Consider the following 26,743-nt stretch of genomic DNA (forward strand, 5'->3'; position numbering starts at 1 on the left):
TATGGTTACCTAAACTTCTTCAGACAGTAAAAACGCAAATTAATACAACCAACTAAAAGACAAAATAATTACCAGTGTCACTCAAATTGAAATAAAAATACACGTACACTTCTAGTGTTAGAAACTTATAAAAATATTTACAAAGATTTGCTGAAATATGAAGATGAGGATTGAATAATGCCATCGACTGTAATACAAGAACTCTCACAATCAAAATGCAAAATGAGACTAAGAGTAATTGCATCACCTCATAGAAATGTTGGAGTAACAGGTAGCCTGATATGTAAGTAAAATCTAATGTGTGAGCACATGTTTATTTGTGTGTGTGCATGTATGTGTATGTAGTGAATGAGGAATTGTCCATAAGATTTCCACTAGTTAACAAGTGGCATATTCAAATTAGGATAAAGTGAGGGATATCCAACCAAAGAACTCTTCACATAGAAGTCATCATATCAGGAAATAAAATGCATTATATCTCCAAAGGTTAGTTTCTTCAAAGTCCTTATAGTCTGTAGGCTGGAAGAAAGTAGGAGGTAACAGTTATCGTGACACAGAAGTGAGACTTGTGAAGAGTTCTGCCACCCAACAGGAAGGAATCTAGAGACATAAACTCCAATACTGTCACTCTTATTCCTTCTGACTTCCTTTGGGAGCTTTGAACTGTCCCAATTCTATCAAAGCTACAAGTCATAGAAGACTATAGAGAGCCATGTTTAGGGGCAGGATACGAGTATGGAGAGAAATAACACAGATGTACAGCAAAGCATTACATCATGTGCACACACAAGCACACATTTTTAAAGTGTACACACACAAACATACATATACACACATGTAAATATATTAACACAAAGGAAAAATAGGTAATTTATTGTCTTCAAGATTTGTAACTACAAGTATGTAATGGAAATTTGAAATAGATTTTACGTTATGCCTTTAAGATAACGTTACATTTTAATTATATATATTTATTTGTGGTGGTATTTCATCAGTGTCCCCCAATAAAGTTTATCTGAAGATCAGAGGAAAAAGCCAGGAACTATAGTAAACATAGAGGTCAGACAGTGGTAGCACATGCCTTTAATCCTATCACTCAGGAGGCACAGATCCATCTGGATCTCTGTGAGTTCAAGGCCACACTGGGAATAGAGCCAGGCATGATGGCACATGCCTTAAATCCCAGCATTAACCATAAATGTCTGGAGGTTTGTAAGACAGACAAGAATTGACAGAGCTGGGCAGGAAAAAGAAGTGATGTAGTTGGGCAGAGAAGAAATGAGATGGCAGAGCAGAAAGGCATATAGGCATGGATATACAGGAAGTTGGTTTCTTAGGAAGCTGCAGAGTTGGTGAGGTGAGGTTAGCTGTGGTTTTTTCCTATTCCTCTCATCTCTCAGGTTTTAACCCCAATATCTGGCTCTGTTTTTTTTTTTATTATTAATAAGACCATTTAACACTTTTGCTTACATTTATTTATTACATATAATTAATTAATTATATATATGTATGTATGTATGCAATTTTATAATAGAAACAGCAACAAGACAATCTAATTGTAGTAATAGCAAACACAGACAAAAAAGAGAAAAGAAGACAGGACACTCAATTCCATTTCAGCCTGGCTGAATGTCAGTAGCTAATGCAGTTTATAGTATTTTTCACAAAAGAAATTAAACAAAGGGAAAGCTTAGAGTTAAGAAGTACATTGTGAGAAATCTTCCCATTGCTGCTGAAGCAGATATGGTAAGACCTAAAGACACAAAAGCTATTTGCACATAACCTCATATTGTGTGCTGGAATACAGAATTCATCAGAACTCTTTCTCCACATGGGCATTAATGATTCACTACCATGATGGGTTCTAGATAAAGGAGGAAATAAACGGTATTGATTTGGACAGACAGAAAAAGCAAAATACTCCCACCAGCAATATGTAATGTGCTTTGCAATGCAAATAAGGTGCAATATAAAATTTCTGATTTTTTTTTCTGTTCATTAACTTCTTTTTTTTAATTATTATATTTGTGTTTTAATTTTACACATCAGCCATGAGTTCCCCTGTCCCGCCCCCACCCCCACCTTCCCCCCAACCCCTCTCCTCTATTCCCATTTCCTCCAGGGCCAAGACTCCCCAGGCAAGTCCAGTCCCCTCCTTCCAGGCTGAGCAAAGTGTCCCTGTGTAAGGCCAAGGTTCCAAACAGCCAGCTCATGCACTAAGGACAGGTCCTGATCCCACAGCCTGGATGCCTCCCAAACAGATCAAGCTATTCAATTGTCTCACTTCTCCAGAGGGACTGATCCAGCTGGGGGCTCCACAGACTTTGGTTCATAATTTATGTGCTTCCATTCATTTGGCTATTTGTCCCTGTGCTTTTTCCAATCTTGGGCTCAACAATTCACTCTCTTATAGTCCCTCCTCTTTCTCAACAATTGGATACCTGGAGCTCCACCTGGGGCCTGGCTGAGGATCTCTGCATCCACTTCCATCAGTTATTGGATGAGAGTTCCAGCACGAGTGGTAGTGTTTTTGGCCATCTGATCACCAGACTAGGTCAGTTCAGACTTTCTCTCGACCATTGTAAGCAGTCTACAGAGGATGTATCATTGTGGATTTAAGGGGACCTCTCCAGCACAATTCCTGTTCTCATGTGGTCATCATTTATCATGTTCTGTTATTCCTTGTTCTCCCTTTCTGTTCTTGATACAGCTGGGATCTCCTGCTCCCCTAAGCTTATTTCCCTCAAATCTTGCCCTTCATTACTCCCACTGTCGTCCAGATTGTTCATGTAGATCTCATCCATTTCTCTGTCATTGGGTGATCCCTGTGTCTTTTCTAGGGTCCCGTTTTCTAGGTAGCCTCCTTGGAGTTGTGTAGCAGTCTAGTCATCTTTGTTTTACATCTAGTATCCTCCTATGAGTGAGTACATAACATGTTTGTCCTTCTGATTCTGGGTTACCTCACTCAGGATGATTTTTTCTAGATCCATCCATTTGCCTGCAAACCTCATGATGTCCTTGTTTTTCTCTGCTGAGTAGTACTCCATTGTGTATATGTACAACATTTTCTTTAATCATTCTTCAGTTGAAGGGCATCTAGGTTATTTCTAGGTTCTGGCTATTACAAACAATGCTGATATGAACATAGCTGAGCAAATGCCCTTGTAGTATGATTGAGCATTCCTTGGGTATATGCCCAAGAGTGCTACAGCTGGGTCTTGGGGGAGATGGATTCCCAATTTTCTAAGGAAGAGCCATATTGATTTCCAAAGTGGCTGTACAAGCTTGCATTCCCACCAGCAGTGTAGGAGAGTCCCCCTTGCTCCGCATCCTCTCCAGCAGAAGCTGTCTTCTGTGTTTTTGATCTTAGCCACTCTGACAGGTGTAAGGTGGTATCTCAGAGTTGTTTTGATTTGCATTTCCCAGATAATTAGGGATGTTGAGAAATTCTTTAAATGTCTTTCAGCCTTTGAACTTCCTCTGTTGAGAATTCTCTGTTTAATTCTATAGCCCATTTCTTAATTGGACTGTTGGGCATTTTGATGTCTAATTTCTTGAGTTATTTATATATTCTGGATATCAGCCCTCTGTCAGATGTGGGATTGGTGAAAAACTTTTCCCATTCTGTAGGCTTGTTTTTTTTTTAAAGGTTTTGTTTGCATATATTACAAGGACAGAGCAACTTTGAGTAGTGCTCCTCCAATCTTGTCTAAAATATCCATTGTAATCAATATTTTGAAAGCCTATCACACATCTATACACTGGTTTACTCATAAGGTAAACCACACGAACTGAGCTCAAAATAAAAAGTGATTCCACCAGTAAGAACCAATAGCTGAGGAGCCCCCACAGAACTGGACCAGACCCTCTGGATAAATGAGACAGTCAATTAGCTTGCTGTTTGGGAGGCCACCAGGCATTGGGTCCAGAACCTGTCCTTAGTGCATGAGCTGGATGTTTGGAGCCTGGGATCTATGCACAGACACCGCTCAGCCTGGGTGTAGGGAGGAGGGGACTGGACCTGCCTAGACTGAATCTACCAGGCTGAGCTGAATCCCCAGGGGAGTCCTTGCCCTGGAGGAGATAGGAATGAAGGGTGGGTTGGAGGGTTGGGGGGGGAGAGGGAAGACAGGGGAATCGGTGGCTGATATGTAAAATTAAATTAAATTATAAAAAATTATATAAAATGAAAACTACTATATAGCAAAAATATTAATGTACCACTTACCATACTTTAAAGAAGATCTCAATGCAACTTGTGATGTTGCCTTTGTTCTCTTTATGAAATAGAGATTGTGCATGTCTGTGTTTCCCATTGTGTGATTTGTTGATATCAATTTCCCATGAATAGAATCACTCTATTCTGGAAAGATGTACCTCATGACACAGGAGGTAAAAAAATCAGAAAATAAACAACCCATAAATCTCAAGAAGTTCCTGAAACAAGGTCCCTTCCAAAGGTTATACATGATGTAGTAATTGTTCAGGAGGAAAGACTATCAAGCTGAGAAAGCTGCCTGCAAGTCTGAAAGGAGCTTGAGGGATGCAGCTGTCATGAGTCCTCATCCATGTTGGGGTAGATTTTTCCATGATGCAACTGCCTTTTTGTCATCCATGGTCCAGCAAGCAACATCTGACATATTTTTGTAAGTTATCCAAATAAACTTACTGTCTCCCTAAACTATATCTGGGTAAAATCATATATTTTTTTTATTAAGGAAATCCTAATCATTTCACATACCAATCAATGATCATCCTCTTTTCTCCCCCCACCCCCCACAGCCTCTTTGTTCTTCTGTGATTGCTCCATTTGGCAATAGATGTTATTCAAATATCCACAGGAAAATCATGCAATATTAACTGTATTATTTACTTTCCTGTTCCTGCAATAAAATACCACTGCCAAAAGCACCTTTGAGAAGAAAGGATTTAATTTGGGCTTACAGTTCCAGAGGGATAACAGTCCATTAATGCTATTGGGGAGTAGCCTGGGATACTGCAACCAGAGGCAGAGAGATCAAATTTTCAACTGCAAATACAAGCAGACAGAGGAAACCAAAAGAAAGGAAGGGAATGCTGTAGGATCTCAGACATACTTACCCCAACAATGCTGTCAAACCCCTTAAGCAATGCCAGAAATTGGGAACGCAGTTTTCAAATATTTTCAAATATGAAAATAGTATTAATCCCAGGGATAATTTATTTTGATGGAAGATATTTTTATTAATTAAATTTATTCATTTATTTTACATCCTGACCAAAATTTCTGCCCCTTCCTATCCTATTCCCTTCCCTCTCCCCCTTGCCTCATCCATACCTCCTTGTTTCTTTTCAGAAAGGAGCAGGCCTCCCTCCCATGGGTGTCAATAAAGCATGGCATATTAAGTTGACGTAGGAATAAGCTCCTCCCCTTGTGTTAAGGCTATGCAAGGCAACCAGTGTGAGGAATAGGTTCCTGGAAGCCAGTCAAAGCCTAGGTTGGTCCTGTGCAGGCTCCCTAGCTGTCTGTCCAGTGACTGTGAGCTCCGATTAGCCCAGGTTAGTTGATTTTGTGGGTTCCCTTGTGTTGACTTGAGCCCTTGACTCTTTCTTACTATCTTTCATTTCTTTCCTCAACAGAATTCTCAGAGCTTGGCTCAGTGCTTGGCTGTGGATCTCTGCATCTATTTCCATCAGTCACTGGGTGAAGGCTCTCTGATGACAATACCAATCTGATTACAGGAGATGGCCGGTCCAGGCTACCTATCCACTATTGCTAGGAGTCTTGCCGTGGAAGGGGATCATCCTTGTAGATTCATGGGAGTTTCCCTTGTACCAAGTTTCTTTCTACATGATCCCAAAATGTGCCCCTCATCAAGATATCACTTTTATTACTCTCCCCCTCCATCCATCCCCAACCAATCCCTCATGTTCCCATTCTCTCCAGCCTCTAGTCTACCCAGGAGATCTTTTTAGCTTTCCCTTCCCAGGAAAATCCATGCATCCCTGTCCCCTTTAAGGCCTTCCTTGTAACCTAGCCTCTCTGAGGTTGTAGATGATTGCTTTAACATAAGGTAAACATTTAGAATATTGTCCAAATGGTAGAGACAAGTCATTTTAAAAAGTCCTCATAAAGGAAGTAAAAAAATTAAACTTAAATTCATAAAATACAATTTTCACTAAAATTCCAGAGGCTACTGGGACTAGTTAAGGGGCTTTGAGACAGTTTATCTAGCAAGTTCTTTGAAGAGATGTTCTCAGGAATCTCCAGAAGGCTTTGATCTCTGGATGCTTCCATCTAGGGGTTCAGAAGGATTCAAATTCCTGGTGTGTACAATCCTGCCTGATTTAGGAATGCATTTGTGTAAAGGTACAAGGCTGATATTGTGATCGAGGAAGCATTAGATAAAACAATGGGGTGAGTATCACTGCACATTTCCATCCCTTGCAAAAAACACTAAGATCAATTCAGTTGACTCTTGACTTTAGTTAGTTTGTTTCTTTCTTTCTACGTTTTAGGAAGCATTAAATTTATATGCTGCCTATTCTTCCATGTAGAATTTCCAATGCTATATGTATTCATATAACCTAAGACTATGATGGACCTCTCCCTAGCCCAATCCCACTTCAATCTCACATTATGAGTTTCTTCTAATTTCTGACTTTTGAAGGCCTTCCATGTTGTCTGCATGTCTGTGTGAACACCTGATCTCTTCTCCACTGAGAAGTGCATGGAATTGTGGTGGCACACACCTTTAATTAGAGCATTTGGAGGCTGAGCCACAGTAATTGAGTGTGAGAACTTTTTTTAAAGGGTCCTGTTTCAAAACAAAACCAAGTATCACATGGGTGTTGATTAAAGTCAAATCTCCAGTGCTACAGTGTGAGTGTCCAATATCCAGCCCCCAATTACTACCCTTGGTGTGCTGGTGTGTTTTATGGTGACATAAATTTAGTGAAGTCAATATATTTGACAACCACTTTCACCTCAACTATGAGAGAATCTTTGGCATCCTGTATTGTTTGCATTGTATCTGCAATTTTTATTTTCTGTCTGTGTACTTACTACACCTGAGAGTCACCAGAATTAATCCATTTTGTGGAGCCTTAGGCAGGAGTCACTTACTCCCATTATACCTTTCTAAGGACCTTGTAAAATTGTTCTTACAATTTGGCAATGCTTTTGGTATTACCTGATTTCACATCTTTTAGAACTAGCTTAATTATAGAAACACAATTTTAACATTTTTTCAGTAATATTTACTATACTCTTAAAAGGACTAAATATATGTGTTGCCTTTCATGGGCTTAAGCCTTTTCAAAGGCACTTTGTATAGCTTATTTAATTGAAATTTATTTAATGGTAACTTTTAGTGTCTGTTTATCTTCAGTTTTTAAACACTAGTTCTGTGTTTTTAAGTATTTTTCATATGAGGTTGAGAAATTTATTCATTCTAGTTTTCTTTGGAAACTTCTGTCATGGAAACATTTTTTAGATTAAGCATTTTTGAACTGTATTGAGATATGAAAAGCCTTTGAAGTGGAAGATGGTGTAATCATTCTAGCAAAAATCACAATTTCAAGTTCCAAGTGACCCTATGACCGTTTAGAATCAAAGAGACCCACATGCAGAAAAGACAATCTGATGCATTCTTTCATATATTTTATTGTAAACATTTCTATATTACTACATCCTGTGTTTCCTCAGGATTCTTCACACTAGGTCTGAAAATTATGGTCACTGAGAGATGGGTACTAACTGTGCCTTTCCAAGTACCTGTACTGTACTTGAACATACATTCTATAAGAAGTCTCTCTTCTGTGTGTCATTCAGTCAGTGTTGTTAGCTGTCCAAGCCTCCACTCCAACAAGGGTCACTATAGTTGTTTGAATGAGAAATGACCCCATAGACTCACCAGTTTGAACACTTGATCCCCAGCTGGTGCAACCTTGCTCAAAGTACGCCACTGGCGATGGACTTAGAAGTTTCAGAAGCTCAAGCCAGGTCTAGTGGCTCACACTCTCTTCCTGCTGTGGGCTAATCCAAATGTAGAACTCCCAGCTATCTCTCTAGCATCATGTCTGACTGTGTGCCACCGTTCTTCCTGCCATGATGATAATAGATGGAACATCTGAATTGTAAGCCAGCTCCAATTAAATGTTTCCTTTTTAAGAGTTGTCATGGTCATGGTGTCCCTTCATAGCAACAGAAACCCTAACTAAGACAATGCCATATCCACAGAAATTGAGAACTTGCATATGAACATACAGAGAGATGGCACACAATCCAAACCACTGCAGAACTATGTGTCCTTCAGTATTTCCTCAGAGTCTACCCTGGCCTCTCCTGTATTGCCACTTCTCTCTCTTCTCCACCAAGTGCTTTCTAGCCAGCAATACTCCCCTAGCACCCAGTGCCATCTCAGCACCCAGTGCCATCTCAGCTGATTGGCTGCTAATAATCATAGGCTTCTCAGATGCCTGGGACACTGTGACTAGTGGAGAAAGAGCAGAACTATGTCTCTTTCTTTTTGTAATTGGTTCTTTTACGGAAGTATGGGAACTCTTTTTCTAGGCACAGTAAGAATCTTTTAGAATTTGTCATATCATGACTACCTCCTTTAAAAAAGAAGAAGAAGAAGAAGAAGAAGAAGAAAAAGAAGAAGAAGAAGAAGAAGAAGAAGAAGAAGAAGAAGAAGAAGAAGAAGAAGAAGCAGCCTAGTCATTACCCAAAGTCATAATGAACGGAGCCTAGACCAAGGACAAAGCTAGATGAAATTTCTGGTATGTTGTCTGGTCTGATGGTTTTAAGAGAGAATCTAGATCTAGCTAGAATCCACTTTTTGTAAAAACTTATCCAGGAAAAGTCTCAGTCTCATAATGACTCAAGGTTGTGTTCCTGGACCTTATTTGTGCCAGTCATTTATGTGATTGGAAGAGTCACTCTTTTTCACAGGCAGCTACAAGTCACTATCAGTTCTGTGTTTTGTCCCATGCAAGCAGAGACCAACGTTAAAGAATTAGGTAATGACCCATATTTTGAAATATATGGCACTCACATTTTAACATATCAACTACACTCCCCTAAAAATGATGGCAGGAGTGAATAATGGGGACTTTATATTTGTTAGATTTTATCATGTAAAATAATAATTTGCTGAAGTCCATGTAGTTAGAGCCATGATATAACTTGTTGGTTTAGAAGTGTTTGTATTTTAAATAAACATTGAAATAATGCTTACAATTTAATTTTACAACTATCATTCTTGTAGCATAGTCTATTAGGCTGCTAAAATTATAGAAGAACAGCATATGGATTTACACATTTAAAGTTGAGTCATAATCTGTAACCATAATATTGCTTTAATTCTTTGAAAAATCACATTTAAGGGGCAGTGAAATAGTCCACTATGTAAGGACTGACACCAAGCTTGAGGACCTGAGTTTAATCCTAAGAAATCACATGGTAGAAAAAGAGAACTGGTAACAGCAAGTTGTCTTTTGATTTTTACACATATGCTGTGACACACACACACACACACACACACACACACACACACACACACATAAATAAATAAACAAACAAATAAATAAAATGTTAAAAAAGAAGATATGTGTGGGAACAAACTTAAATGTAGAAATAGGTATTGACACACAGCCAGGGTCTCACACTCAGGATAATTGCTGTGTTTAAAGGCAAATCATTTTTTTTAATGTGTCACTTGAATAATTGACAGTTGAATTGCTTTATAGCCAAATTGTATCTCACAATATAAATGAAGGTATAAATGGCCATCCTTATAACTAAGTTTTGTGTCCCATCTGTTCCTTCATTTGGGGCTGTCTGCAAATACTTTTTCACACGCATGCATAAATTTCCAAACTCAGATCCAATTTATTGGCATTTGCAGGTGATTTTGTCCTTCAGTATGCTAAAAAAACACAATTCATTTTGGATACTTTGTGAAAAATAAAGTAAAAGAATATTCAGAGTTATAAATGATTCTCTTGTGACATTTTCTCTCATCCTGACTTGTATTTTTGCTTTATTTTTTTAAATGGCTCATATGAGTTTAATATGCCATAATGGATAGTTGATTTGTTTGACATCATTATTAATGAGATAGCAGGCTATTTGTGTTTATGATGTGATTTTTCCCTTCCTATTTTTCTGTAACATTTTATTTATTGTTAAAATGTATTTTTATTAGAAATAGAATTACATTTTTTTTTAGATAAAATCATTTGTTCAGACAGCAGCTAAAAGGAAAATGCACATTCTTGGTTTCCAAATTGATTCTTTCCAAACCACATTAATGTGAGCAAGAAGGAGGGATTCAGTAGAATCGTCTCCTGGCAAGGATCCCAAAGCATCACTTTTCTTTTCTTTTCTGCACCAGCAACACCCAGGCTAGGCCTGATGGCAGGGCAGGTCATCTGGTAAATTCTAGTTGATATTTATCTAGTGAAAAATCATTCAGGCCAGCAGATTAGCCAATTAACACAGCATAATTGAGCCCTGGACTCAACCAAGACAGACATTTTGTATCTTAGGTTAAGCCCTAAGGTGAGAGATGCATGCATACCTCCCACATTTGACATAAACAAATGACTTCCCACTTTTCAATGGGACACAATTTCTTCATCTGTTAGATCACCTTGGGGATGATTTTCAAAACTCATCCTGTATCTATCATTGCATGTTTCAAATTGATCCAAATTTATTGATTGATTATCAACCAATGTTTGCAACTTTCTACACAAACACTTTTTAAAATGTATGATCAAATTTTTCATCATTGTGAAAAGTTTAAATACCATCAATATCTACAGAGAAAGGAACAATTGATTCCAATAATATACTTCATTCAACATTTGAGCATGTTACTGTTCCTTACCATTCATAAGAAATGATGAATTATTTTAATATAATTTATGTTTTTATAATAAAATGACACAAGTGTTTCACTGTATAAATATTTCTATTAGAACACCAAGATTGTGTTTTCTGCTTGTCTCCAGGAATCCTTTGGCATTGTCCTACTTTCTGACAATGATTGGGAAGAATAGATGTGGAAACTCCTGTATTTCATCTAATGGTAAATGAGCTCTTCCCACTAGATTACAGGGAGGTCTGTCATGAAAACAGTTATGTTAAGCATAAATAATATCCAGGATGACGGTGTGTGGATCTGCACAAAAAGATCACATCAAAGACACAATGAGAAACTTTCAGGAAATATCTGGTGATAAAACTTTGCATGCTAAGCTCATTTACTACCTCCTGATTGTGGCTGTCTGGGCTGATCAGGAATAAGAGAAGCACCCTTTATGCAACAGTAACTTCCAGGAAAATGATTCATGATGAAAATGAATGAAGTTCTGAGTTCAAGCCAAAAGAAACATTTGCTCAGCAGGAAAGTCGGCCAAGTGGAATGTATGCCTGTTCACTTCAGAATTCTCTTCTAGTCATCTTGCGTTTAATTACATGATAACAGCAGGGAAGTTCATGCAAACCTAGTGATTGTACAACTTTAGAATTTTGTATGCTTTGCCGAACTCGAAAATTATTCCTGCTCTTGATAAGTACTGTTCTCATTTGTTTTGTATTTTATTTTTCTAATATGCCCACACTTCATCACCAATCATAAACAAATCATCAGTGAAAAGTCATAAACAGACATTCTTCTAGCATGGTAAATGCCACTCTGAGGGATTCAAATCAGTGGAGAAGACTATAATAACATTCTTCCTCCTCCTCATTTCTCTCTGGTCAAAGAGAATGCTATCATGTCCTTATATCAAGATCTGTGCCTTAGATATGGCCTGAGACATGGATGAACTCCCCTCCCCCCATTTCTCTATCATCTCTGTCTCCCTGTTAAGTCTGTGACAAACATCTCTGGAAAAGAGAAATAGAAATATGAGAAGTAAGTCATTTGAGAAATCTCCAAAGCAAAACAAACCAGAAAGGGCAGAAAACATATAATACAGCACCGTGTACATCACTTAATGACTCAGTAGGCCATTCTCCGTTTAAATCATGTTACTTAGATTCAGCCTTTCAATTCCACCAGAGATGTTCTCTCTAATGGACTCAAATGTCTTCTTGATCCTCACTATGAGGATCCTATCTTTATAGGATTCAAAACTCAGGATCACTTCTTTTTATTTTCACATATGCTTCCTGCAAGGTTAGGGACACTGGTCCATCCCAGTCCTCATCTGACTTGCTAGAAAAATCCCTCCATCTTTGCCTCTTTGCCTCTGATTACAAAATTCAGCAAATGTTGGTGAAATAGAATTTTGTTTGGAAAATATCTGAATTTGTATAAATAAAACAACCAGGGGAATTTAGAAGAATAAGTAAATGTTTCCACAAGGTGAGTTTATGCCAGTGGTAGAAGAATAATACTTGAAAGAGTCACTCAAATACATTTATACCTATAAGTAAAATTATAACTTCAGTGTGTTCCAATCAAAAAGAGCTGTATCACCAAAGAGCCCCCCTCTTTCTGACTCATGAGACACATAGCGACTCAGGAGCTGCCACGCTTGTGCTCCCTTCATCTGTCTGCAAGTCAGAGTCCTCTCCCCAGCAAATATTTACTACCTATGCAACCTTGGGGAGGGGGGCCTTGTGGTTATTGTGTGTTTCAGCTCTCCCATGCTTGAGAGGTTTAGTTGCTTCCAGATTCTTTTTTTAAATTTTTTTTCTTTTATAATTTAATTTAATTTTACATGTCAGCCATGGATTGCTCTGTCCTCCCTCCTCCTGCCCCACCTCAGCCCCCCCCCCCCCCTGCTTCCCTTCTCTGGAGATTCAGCTGAGGCAGGTACAGTCTCCTCCTCTCAGGCTGAGCAAAGTGTCCCTGCATAGGCCCCAGGTTCCAAACAGCCAGCTCATGCACTGCCTGGGTGCCTCCCAAACCATTCAAGTTAATCAACTGTCTCACTTACCCAGAGGGCTTGATCCAGTTGGGGGCTCCTCAGCTATTGGTTCATAGTTCATGTGTTTCCACTAGTTTGGCTATTTGTCCCTGTGCTTTAGAAAACAGGACACAGAGATTGCCCAATGACAGAGAAATGTATGAGATCTACATGAGCAAACTGGACATGAGTGGGGTAATGAAGGGCAAGGGTCGAGGGAAAGAGAACTTAGGGGAGCAGGAGATCCCAGCTGGATCAAGAACAGAGAGGGAGAGCATGGAAAAAAAGAACACGATAAATGAAGACCCCCATGGGAATAGGAAGAAGCAAAGTGCTTGAGAGGTCCCCAGAAATCCACAAAGATACCTCCACAATAGACTACTGACAATGCCCGACAGAAAGCCTGATCTGACCTACTCTGGTGATTGGATGGCCAAACACCCTAACTGTCATGGTAGAACTCTCATCCAATAACTGATGGAAGTGGATGCAGAGATCCTCGGCCAGGCCCCAGGTGGAGCTCCAGGAGTCCAATCGGCAAGAAAGAGGAGGGATAGTATGATAGAATTGTTGCTTCCAGATTCTTAATGAACATTCCTGCAAGATAAAAATGGAATGGTTCAATCTGGAGGGAACAGTTAACAGTAGGTAGCAAAGTCCAAGACTTCTGTATACTTGATGTTTCAGGTCCCCCTTTTAAACTACAGAGTATGTGATGGGTAAGAGGCCACGCCTACACCACTGGTGACCAGAATCACTCTCTAGAAAGTGGATCTGTATTTACTTCCTGAGATTTTTGCCATGAACCCATCAGATGATGTTGCTAATAGATGAAGAACTATAGTTAGGCATAATCCCATTAGTACATCCTTGGCACTATTCAGTAGTAATCCAAGCTGAAGTAAATATTAGTTAACTCTGCTCATATAAGCAGCCACTTTAGCAACTACTAGAAACAAGATATAGGAATGGTTTCCCTTCTCTTTAATCCTGAAATGACCTTATCTCCAAGAGAATGAACCATCAGGCCATGCCTGCATAGATTCAAATGTACTCTTCAGGGCTTACTTTGTATAAAATGGAATATAATCTGAACTCCTTTTCTAGACGTTACCAAGTCTTTCACATCAGTTTACAATTTCCTATGTCTGATGGGACATAGAATGGTTTTATCTCCTAATAGTAAGGTCTTCCCATGACCTCTTATTGATTCATCACATTCTTAGACATGGTTAAGCATTCTTTTATCTGATTTTGGAGGACTACTGTGTTATTCAGTCTTTCTTGAATCTTGCATAATTCTCATTTCATCTAGGCCATTTGGCTGACTTTGTTTTTTTTTAAGTATAAACCATTATATTTATTAATTCATTCAGCAAATTTATTTTTATTTTTTATTTTTTTATTATATATGTGTTTTAATTTTACACATCAGCCATGGGTTCCCCTGTCCTCCCCACTCCTGCCCCCCCCCCCACCATCCCCCCATCCCCTCCCCTCCATTCCCATCTCCTCCAGGGCCAAGACTCCCCTGGGGATTCATTTAAACATGGTGGATTCAGTACCGCCAGGTCCAGTCCCCTCCTTCCAGGCTGAGCAAAGTGTCCCTGTGTAAGCCCAAGGTTCCAAACAGCCAGCTCATGCACTAAGGACAGGTCCCAAATAAAATTTTTTTCCCACATAATATGTTCTAATTATGGTTTCCTCTATTTGTACTCCTCCCAGCTCCTCCACACTGGGTCCCATCCAGATCCCTTGGCCCATTTCTGTCTCTCATTAGAAAACAAACAGGTTTTTAAGGGATAATAATAAAATGGAACAAGATGAAACAAAAACTAGTGACTCGGAATTGGACAAAACGAACAGAATGAAAAGAGCCCAAGAAAAGGCACAAGAAACTGGTGTACACACAGAGACTCATTTGTTCACATGCTCAGGAATCCCTTAAAATGCAAAACTAAAACAGTAATAAATACTCAAAAGATGCGTAGTGTAAGAATACAAGAAAAAATAAAATAAGAAAATAAATTTTAAAAAGATTAAATAAAACAAAAAGAACAAAGAAAAAGACTTGACATTATATTACAAGACAAGGAACCTCCAAAGATGCCATTGAGTTTATTTTCTCTTGACAATTTACTAGTGAGCATGTGGCCTACCTTAAGAGGATTTTGTTCTCCAGTGAGAAACTTACTTGGAGGAAACTAAAATTTCATTTTCAAGTGGTTGCCAATTAGAAATAGCTTTTCGGTTAAGGATGGGGTCATTTTTCTTTTTTGTTATAGAACCCTACCTTGTGCAGACTCATGCAGGCCCTGTGCATGCTATCTCTGTGAGTACATTGCTGTGTGTTGATCCTGTTGAAGTACAGGGACTTGTTTCCTTGGTGTCCTCCATCCCTCTGGCTCTTACATCTTATTGCCTCCTCTTCTGAGGGTTTCCCTGAGCCCTGTGGGGAGGGATTTGATAGGAATATCCCATTTATGGCTGAGTGTTTCAAAGTCTCTTACTTTCTGCTTACTATCTGGCTGTGGTCCCTGCATTTGTTCCCATCTGTTTTAGGAGGTAGATTCTCTGATGATAGCTGAGCAATGCATTGAGCTTTTTATTTCATAATTTCATCTTTATGAGGTGAACATACCACACTATATCTGTGAACCACTCAAAGACATATCTGTTTCAAATCTATCTGCCATCTATCTATCTATGTATCTATTTATGTATCTATCTATGTATCTATCTATCTATGAGATTTAAATATAATCATGCTAGGACTCACAAAGTAAATAAGCTAATTTTTGAATGATCACTTTCTTGAACTATGTATAATCTTTTCTTTTAAAATATATCTGGTGCAAAGATATGATTTTCAATTGTTTGAATCAATTTTACCCAATTTATATGTATAAAATGCATGTGTAAACTTCATAAGCTCATATCTATTTAATGGTCAGCACTGAAAGCATACATATAAGCAATATTATACAGAATAAGCAGATTATATTTGGAAATAAGTGTCTATACATATACATATATGCATAAGAAGTAAAGGGAAGTAAGGAATGATTTAATTACCATATGATCCCAAAAATAAAAGAAATAATAAAATTTCACTTCCAAAAGAAACAATATGTCTTCCTGCTATTAGGAAACCAACCCAACTTCTTTTAGAAGTAGAACATCTGCCATGTTCTACTTTTCTCATTTCTTCCAAGTAATATGACTATGAATGTTTTAGTCTCACTGTAAATTAAAGAGCAGTGTGATTTTAAAACATTACATATAATGACAACTTCAGTTGACTATCATATTTCTTCTTTCACAAAGTCATCTTTCTCAGGGAAGTCTCTCATTGTCTCTTTTCTTGACTCATGGAACAAAGTCTGAGGTGATTTTTGTGAGCCTTTTCTTTTCCCACCATGTGTAACTTCACTAGAATTGCCACTCTGTAATACAAAGTTAGGTTATAATCATGTGCATCAGATGTATCAAAAAGCAAAAATGCCTTTCTCTGAGATCATGATTGTTTACACAATTGTCTCAGATTTAGCAGATGTGAAACACTCTTCCCAAACTCTCTAATTACTATCTCAGCCACATATATCATCTTTCTGCAATAACTATTTTATTAGTCTGATTTTATTTTTTTAAATTATTCTCTTCTTTCATCTGTAGATATAATTCACAAGGTCCCAATTATCTTCCGTGTCTCCCTCCAGGATGGTTCTTTCTTCACTTAGTCTTACTAGATGAAAATTACCCAAGTGCATCCATGCAAGTACTAACTAGTCACAACCCTGTTCAGTTCCAGAAATTAGGTATGTTCAGGGTAACATTCTGGGCATAATATGACTATTAAAATCCTGTTCTCACAGCAGTTGAAGTTAACCCAACCACAACTACCCAAGACTGACTGTGCCATTGTGTAGCAGGCTTAGGTTCATGGTGACCTACTTTTTAGGGTCAAATCATTTACTATTGATGGTTCCTGAAGGAGAAACATTCATTGTCTTCAGTTGTGTAGTCACAGTTGAATCAAGGAGGTTTCAATGAAGACAAACCTGTGGTCACACAGATGATTCTAGTTAACTTCAGTGTGTAATTATTCAAAGCTAAAAACATGGTTATAAAATAGTGACTTGCTGAGAAGAGGGGATAATGGGTTGTCAAAGATGGAGGAGAGCTTGAAGAACATAGATGTCTTGGGGGGGTGAGACTAACAAGAATGCATTATAGACATCTATGAAATAACTAAAGAACAAATATACTAAAATTTATAATAAAAAAAGAAGAACCTAAAATAAATTTTCTAACTTGTGTGCCTAAAACACTTTCCCCACTTCTCTATTATGACAATTGTGTTAAATGAACCAAGTAAACACAGGACTTCTTCACAGAACTTAGTCAAGCAATGACTGTATCCTCCACAGTGCCCAGATGGGTGTTTTGTGTAAAGAACATAGGAAATACCTGCAGAATTCATTAAATGGAATTACTTGCATTATGCTACTATAAATGTTGTAAGCAATAAATCTACATGACACTGACTAATTCTGTATCTTCCAAGGGATTTCCTTTGTGTGGTAGGGCTAGGTAAATTTTATGTTTCTTGTTTGTACAGTCATTTATCATACTCATTAGTGCATTTAAAAGCATAGTGTTAGTTTTTTTTCTTTGCTGCCATTGAGGTTCTATTAATTTAAAGGTTAATATAGCAAATGCATTTCAAATGCATTCCCTGTCATATGGTCAGTCCTCCATATGTATCCATTGTCCCTCTAATATATATTGAACTGTATATGTGAAATACTTAGCTGAAAATACCAGTTATTCTTTTAGATAAGTGGATGCTAACGTGGTTGACAAACATGAGTTACTTTGTGACACAGAAAGTTAAGAGCTGAAACAACATAGATTAAACTGTAACACTTTCAAATATTTACATGCATAGACATATGCACATATACACATATAGAGACAAACACATGCACATATGCACACATTCATATATACACACATATGAACACATACAGATAAATTCACACACTCACACACACACATACCTGCTCACATACATACACATACACTAAGATATATAATACATACATACATAGGTACCCACCACTATGTATGTATGAGTGGGTGGATGTAGGGGTATGTATAAGACAGAATCAATAGTAATAATTAATGGGAGCTACCTAGAAGGTTCTCTGTGACTTAATACATTGCTATGATCATCATAATCTACTTTGTAGGAAAACACTTTTTGATGATTGACTCTGAAAGGCATTTCCTTAGTTACCTGTCACATCCTCTTTTTCTTGCTGTTTTTTCACTAGCCTGCTTTCTTCTGATTGCTACATATTTAAATAATTTTGATTTCAAGCTCATAATAAATGAAACTTGGCACAGAACATCTCTCTAAATCTTATATTAAATTAATTTTTCTTTTCATGTCAGAAATCTGATACTACTTTGCCTTTTTCTTTCATAGCACGTTTTTGACCCTGCAGATTTTAACATAGTAGGTTCCTGAGCACTGAATTTCTAAATGCCTTGTGAAAAAATGATCAAATTCTCTTCAGTTTTGAACTCCTTAGTACACTTATCCTTTCAGTGGGTAGAGAATAGTTATATTTTTTCCTCTCATATTTGTTTTATTTCTCTTGTCAATCAAGAACTAGTATGATAGATTTCAATTTTGTCATTTTACAACTGAGAAAAGGGAGTGCCCTTGGAATTAAGTTCCATTCCTTAACAGAAAGCATGCAGATGTGACAATGGGGACAGATACATTTTAAGACAGAAACACAGCAGCTTTCAGTATGTTCTATTTTCACTTGATCTCTATTAAAATCCTAAGGATGAGTCTAGAAATCCTCAAAATTTCATTTTGGGAAAACTTCATGCCTACAAGTTGAAATTTTCTGTTTTGGGTGTTACTAAGACAATCCTCTGAAGATCCAAAGGAAAGGCTGGATGCATTATTTTTCATTTTGTAGCTTTACAAATTTTCAAAGCATGTTAAAGAATAACTGTTAAGTAACTTTTTAAAAAATACTTTTCATTAAGAGATTTTTCTGTTCATTTTACATACTAACCACAGATCCCTTCCCCTCCTGCCTCACATCCCCCAGGCTCCCCGCCGCAACCCAATCCCCATTCCCACCTCTTCCAAGGCAAGGCCTCCCTGGGGGAGTCAGTAGAGACTGATACACTCAGTTGAGGCAGGTTCAAGCCCCTCCCCCTGCCAAGGCTGTGTAAGTTGTCCCACAATAGGCAGTGGTCTCAAAAAGCCATTTCATGTCCTAGGGATGGATCCTGATCCCATTGCCAGGGTGCCCCTTAAGCAGATCAAGCTACATGACTGTCTCACCTATGCAGAGGGCCTAGTCTAGTCCCATGGAGGCTCCATAGCACTGGTCCACAGTTCATGAGTTCCCACTACTTTGGTTTGATTGTCTCTGTATGTATCCCCATCATGATCTTGATTCCCCTTGATCATAGCATCCCCTTTCTCTCTCTTCAACTGGAGCCCTGGAGCTTGGCCTGGTCCTTAGCTGTGGATCTCTGCATCTGCTTTCATCATTTACTGGATGAAGGCTCTGTGATAACAGTTAAGGTATAAACTAATCTGATTACCGGTGTAGGCTACTTCAGGAATCTGAACTAGTAGTCTAAGCTAGTTCAGAAATCTAAGCTAGTAGTCTAAGGCGGGGTCATTTTTTTGGATTTCTGGGAACTCCCCTAGCACCCAGTTTCTGCCTATCCCCATGAAGTTTCTTTCTTCCTTCTTTCCTTCCTTCCTTTCTTCCTTCCTTCCTTCCTTCCTTCCTTCCTTCCTTCCTTCCTTCCTTCCTTCCTTCCTTCCTTCCTTCCTGCTCCTGGCCATAATAATTTCATATCCTAATTTAAATTATTTTACCTGTGATAATGTTTACATTGTAACAAATGTCTTAAACTTAGTAATGTATATTGTAACAGGTAAACATCCAATACTATTTCAATTCTGAGACTGAAATAAACAACATCTCCTCGTCTAATGTTTAGCAACATCAATTATTTAGTCTAGTCTCTGATACAATTAAAATACCCACATAATAGCATAGGAAGAGATTAATGGGCTTCAGTAGGTAAACACTTTATGACAAATTGTAATCTTGTCAGTGAGCATGATTTGCAAATTAATTTAGAATCTGAAAATACACGATATGCCATTGAAGACCATGTTTAGTCTAAGGATGGTTAATAAAACTGTCATCATTGTGGCAAATATCAACTATAAAGGAATTTATATAGGTTTGGGCTGGAGGTATGGCTCCATAGTACAACGCTTGTCTTGGATGTAAGGGGTCTTGGGTTCCATCCTCAGCACCAAAAATACCAAACAAATCTAATGGTTAGTTCGCTGATAATGTCAGTGCATACCATACAACTTTAGCTTTGTCAAATTTCCTGATTTTTTTCATGATTTCCATGATACAGTCTAGAAGGGACAAAAAAACTTTTAAGTGCAAATAAATCTTATATAAACATGATTGAAGCTGTAGCATGAAACAGTATGTTAATATTTAAACACTAATGTGTCCTGTGAACCTAAGTAGTGATAATTGGAAAAGTTGTTGACTTTAATAATAGTTCAATTTTCTTTGTTTTCATCAGAGAACATATAAGTCTCTACTGAGTATTATTTTAAGTCATAGAAAATAGCAAAGAAAGAAAGTAATTGATTTATAAGACTTATACTGTTATATTAATATGAGTAGAAAGGATTCCATAAATACGAAGTCAGAAAAGTAAACAAAATAGCAGATAGTAATGATAACATATATTTTAAAAGTTAATAAATTGTGAAAAACCAGGACCGTGGATGGAGCTAGAAATAATCACCCTGACTGAAGTAACTGTGACCAAGAAAGAAAAAAAATAACTACATGTTCTCTCTCATATGCAGGTATGTATGTATATATCTATGTATGTATTTAAATTTGAGTACTGATGGAAGACAGGAAACCAGTAAAGAGCCATGGAGCAGGGAGAGATGGGTTCGAGAAGAACCCATGCACTAATTATAAAGGTGGAGAAGAAGAAAGAATACTTGAGTAGGGAGATTTAAATTGAATAGAGTATAGGAGGACATGGTAAAGGAATGAGTATGGGGAGGTACACATAACATAAAATCTTTTGAAAATCTAATATGTAAACCTACTATTATGGAAGCCTCCTAGATATGTATATTGATAAGAGGAGTTTAACTGGTGTTTACCCTATAATGGGGTGATTTTCCACACATAACATGCTGTCAAATAAAAAGCCCAGTGCCAGGTGTGGGTTACCTCTCCTCTAGTTGCTCTTAGTGGGGTTCCATAGACCTGTCACTCTAACCATATAAACTATCACCATTATTCAAAGACCCTATTGCTCAAGATACCACATGCCTGAGTCATAAGACATGGACAAATCAGTTGGTTTTCAAATGGAATCTTCATCACTACTCATCTGTCATAGTGTTTTAAGGTTCTATTTATGCTAACATGGTAGACGAGCATTCAGCATCCATATCTATCTGTGAACCCTGTGGGATTCAATAACAACTGGTAAAATATTATTACTGGTGCAATAGTAACACATTGTTATAGGAATAAATCAATAATAGGTGGTTTAAATTCTGATTAAATATAAAGCCTGCTCCAGAAGATGGAACTCAAACCTAGTACTGTTAACTGGGCCAAGGCCCTATGACTGGCTAGGTCATAGGCCCTAAAGGAGAATGTAAAAATATCATCCTGATAAATGGACATAATAATGATCTGCCTCCTAATTTCATAGATTAATGTATCTTCCAACCTTCACCATACAGAAATTAATCACAATAAATAGTGGTTAATACAGAGACCCATAGCTAGTCAGTGTACAGAAATTAAGAGACTATAGATTGCTCAACTCTAAGTGGGCATCCATTTCACAGCCCTTTTTCCCTAAGACTCAGGAATGTTGTGGAAGAGGAGCTGTAAAAGTATTGTTAAGAGCCAAAAGTAATAATGTCTGCATCAAAATGATGCTTTCTGGACATGGCAGCACTGTTGCACTGTTAGACACATGAACTCTTAGCAGCTGTAACTACATGCATAAGATCTGCACAAAGGCAAGTGAGCCATAACAAAGGCGAGCCAATCAAAATCATGGAACAGGAGCTCATGATGTCCACAACCATCTGAGGAACTATTGACAATTGACAACTGTTAGGGAGGCAAATTAAATTGTCTTCAAGGATGGGCACCAGTATATGGTCCAACACCCATGTATCTATGTGTAGCACTAAGCGAACCTAATGAGTTTGGAGGAAGAGGAAGAAAGGGGGAAGGGAAGAGGGAGAGAGTAGGAAGTTGAAAAAGAAAACTGATATTGTTGGGGAGAATGGAAGAGGAATGTTTGGGACACTTAGGTGAGACAGATTTGATCAATCATAAAAATGTTTTTTTTTAATTTGCTACAAAGTATCTTTAATAATAATTTTGTTATTTTTGAAATTATAGTATATTAAATAATTTTTTCTCTCTGTTTTTCTTCCTCCAGCCCCTCTTAAATACCATCCCATTGCTTTCTTTCAAATGGCATGGCTTTTTCTTTAATTGTTTACACACACAAATCATCATACCTGAATCATAGGACATGGAGAAATCATGGTGGTATTTGATCAAAATCAAGTTTGATTTATATTTTAGGTTATAACTTCTGTGATTTATAACATGTTCCATCTTTATTTATATTATATTAATATAATGTATGTTTTCCTAAATACATAATTACAACCTTTTCAGTTCTTCTAATATTACCTGTATGTTCCTGGTCTCATGCAGAGCTGTCAGTTTGGTATTGGATAACTCTTTGGGGGCTCTTTCCTAGAGAAGACCATTTCTCTTGCTCTTACCTGTTGTCATCATTCTCTGTCTAGGGTTGAGACCTCAAACAAATTTGATAGATTTAAAAAGTTTTTTGCAACTGGTTTCCTTTCATATGCTTCCTTAATTTTTTTAACTTGAGATTCCAGAAATGCATTTGTTTTTATATATCTGTTTTTTCTTTGCTTTCTTTTGTTTTGGTTTTACTCTTCACAAGCATTAGTCCAGTAGTCTTAATGATACATACTAGTGGCATATTTATTTCTATTTATTAAGATTTGGTTGTTTACAATACTCACCAGTATAACTCAAGACAAATCAAAGTTTTGTACTTGACAACCTTTGTAGTGTGAAACAATCAGCTATTTAAATGACTGGTATGCTTATGTCTCTGTCTGGATTTAAGGCCAAGATCAGTGTAGTTATAGCAACTATTTATGAATCATCTCACAACTAGGATTAAAAAAGAATCTTAACCAGTGATTATTTAAGGAAATATTTCAATTACCTTTACTTAATTTTAGAGCTACTAATAATTTTATTTGGGGTGTTGATTCAAAGCTCAATAGCTTTATGGTCTTGTGAAAATGAAAATAAATAACTCATGTTTATGTTCTCCAGATTTACCTTTTACCTTGATTTATAAATCATCCAATTGTTATAAAGGACAGGAATCTCTTTTCTTCTTTTCATGCATGTATGAAATTGAATATATCTTAGTAAGTCATATTCCAAACTCCGATGTTTTCACATATTCAGTCAGAATTCTATTCTTCAACTCTTCACACTGCCTGACCTTCTGTTATTCTGATCTCTAACCTCCAATCACTTGATCTCTTCTTAGTTATTAGAATATAACCTTTTCAGCTTTATTCCTTTCCCAGGTCAACCTGGACCAATCTCATGATTAATCATCTCAGCGGCTCTTCGTTATGGCTTCCAATTACTCATTCCCCTTTTTTGCTGCTGCATCCCAGCCAGTGGCCTAATGTTGACCCACTCAGAAATCTTTTTTTTTTCTCCTCAGGCTGGCATGTGCTATTGGATAAAGCTTCATACTCTCTGTAATTACATTCATTATACATTTATGATGGTGATTTTGCTTAAGCTCTAAAGCAACTCAGCATTTATTTTCCCTTAGCTTTCTGTTACTCATTTTCCCTTCTCCACGTACTCATTAGAAACTTTCAAAACTAACTTCAAATCCCCCCATCCTACCCACAACTCAGCTAATCCTTATTCTAAGCACATAGAACAATCTCTGTTTTATGGAGACAAGCATGCACATAATAAAGATAGAATTTCAGGGCCTATTGATTGGAACAGCTAACTTCCTGCCATTGGACCTTCCACTAATGTGAATACCAACAACTTCAAATTTCGCTCAAAAGATTATATTATGTATATGTTTATAATTTTATTCATCATTACAATGTATCCTTCACCATATTAATAAAGAATTTATCATATTATTGGTCATACATTATAGTCTGCAAACTGTTGAGCTGTTGGTTAACTGTCGCCAACCATAATGAATATCCACATTCATACCAATCATTATCAACAGTGAACATATATTTTCTTTTCAACTGGATAAAGTGAGTCTCCTCCCAATAATTTCTAAATAGTAAGTTTTAAAAATCACAACTTTTAAAGACAAGAAACTTTTGGATTTTATTTTTGTGGTTTTGGTTGAGAGCCTAGCCTTTTAACAGCAGAACCCTTTCTCCAGCCCTTGAATTTAATTTTACCAATTGCTTTGTAGGCAAAGAACAAGGGGAATATAATGAGACAAATTAGGTTGCTGAGGAGAATGTGAAAACCTTACCTGAATAGGAAACAAACAATATGATGAATAGTTATCTTTGCATTAATAGTGCCATGTTTAAGGAATGCTTATTCATTATGAAAGTGAATTTACAAATTCTAGCTACAGTGCCATTAGCATAATTAGGTCTATTTTTTCTCCTTTAGCTATATGAAACGATGATAAAAACCAACCTCAGAAATTCAAACTTGCCTTTCCCTATTATTTCAAAGGTTGGCACAACTCTTCACTACAATATTGTGTTGGAATTTTAAGTACATCCTAAGACCACTATGCCATAATAATCCAAATGCTTCACACAATTTTAATTACAATAATGTCGGATAAATTTGATACATAAGCTAAAATGTAGATAAAACAACACACATTTTTTTAAAGCATATTTAGTCTTGAACTTTCAAAAGAACATTTTTTCGGGGGTTGGGGAAAGAAATTTCAGTCGATAAATACTAGCATGTGCAGAATACCAAGCATCTTTGTTTTAATAAACCCAGCTAACAGATACTTTGTTTCTCCAGATTTGCTTTGTTTTCCTCACTCTGATGCTATTTACTAATGCATCTCCAACCACCAGATATATGGAAAACATTAAATGGATTTGACCCTTAAAATGCACTAACTCAAAGCATATTGTCTGAAGTATATGCAGCATATTAAACAGGCACAAATACTGCTCTTTACTATTAAATACCATAGCACAATGATACTTTGAATTTCTGTAGAATCCTATTTAAAGCACAAAGCTGTTTGTTGGTCCATGTTCTGTATACCAGGTGCATGTCTGTTTCTTCTTTGTTAAAGATAATAGTAAATTGACATGTTTGCTATTTTTTAAATCTATTAATGTAGTGTGTCTGTGTGTTCACTTCCTTGTGGGTGCAGATGTGCCTGTGCATTGAATCAGGTGTCCATCTCTGGTGCTTTTCCTTAGGAACTGTTGACCTTAGGGCCTGGGACTTGCTGATTAAGCTAAAAACTGACATTTTAATTTACTGCTATGCTGAAGGTGGAAAATATTTTTGTATATAAAACCTTGATCATAAATAGTATAATTAAAACAATAAATTATTTCCTATCTTACTTTGTCACTTCCCAATAGGCAATGTGCCACAATGGAGAATAGCCCAAATGTAGGCTAAGTCAGAAGAGAGCTGCTTCTAATGCTTGAGCTGAGAAGAGCTGCAAATTTACCAACATGACGGTATAATCCAGACTTCATTTTTCTTTCATTTCTGAAGTTCTTCTGACAGTCTTGGGATTATCTTGGCATGACATTCTAAAATAGCTGATGAAAAAGGCAGTAGAGAAAGACTCACAGCAGAAACAATTGCCACTTTTGGGGAAGTATAGAAGTGCTGCTAAGTGTTAAGAGTGGACTACCATGGTATATTTTGACAAAGCAACTGAATCAATATTTATTCCATTTGGAGGTAAAGGAGGAACATATAAATACCTAAAACATCAAACACTGATGATTCCATCAAGCTTTACTGGATAATTACAATCCAATGTTCACATATATGGCCCTGGTTAAAATAGTAACAAAACCAAAACCAAAAGTCATGATTCTGGCAAAAGGACGAGTGTATGTTAGATCTGATTGACAGGAAGATGAAAGGATGTGGGACAGGGACAGAAAGGAATCAAACTATATTATATGCACGTATAAAATTGGCAAAAAGAAAAAAGAATTTTATAACAAATAATTTTAAATAGCAGAAAATGCTCTTTAGATTTTTCTTGTCAATTACAAGAGACATGAGAAGGGAAAATGCCACTCTGCAATGGATACAGAGTTTAAAAGCATGGCAAAAATGATCATAGAGAATTCAGAAATATAGCTTGGAGATATACAACAGTAAACTAGAGTAAACTTAACTAGAGTAAAGTATCAAAGAATGAAATAAAAGTAACCCAGATAAGAACAGCAAACAATGAAAATGATGGAAACTGATTGGCCGTGGTCAGGCTTGACAGTCTATCTAAATGAAATTGATGAAATAAAGATATATGGAATCTACATTTCTACAGCTGGGACATCTGCCTTAATCTTATTCCAGGTTGGACATGATGACTCAGAACTATAATCCCAGCACTAAGGAGG

The sequence above is a fragment of the Onychomys torridus genome, chromosome 8 (assembly GCF_903995425.1).
Source record: "Onychomys torridus chromosome 8, mOncTor1.1, whole genome shotgun sequence".
In the NCBI taxonomy this organism is placed as follows: domain Eukaryota; kingdom Metazoa; phylum Chordata; class Mammalia; order Rodentia; family Cricetidae; genus Onychomys; species Onychomys torridus.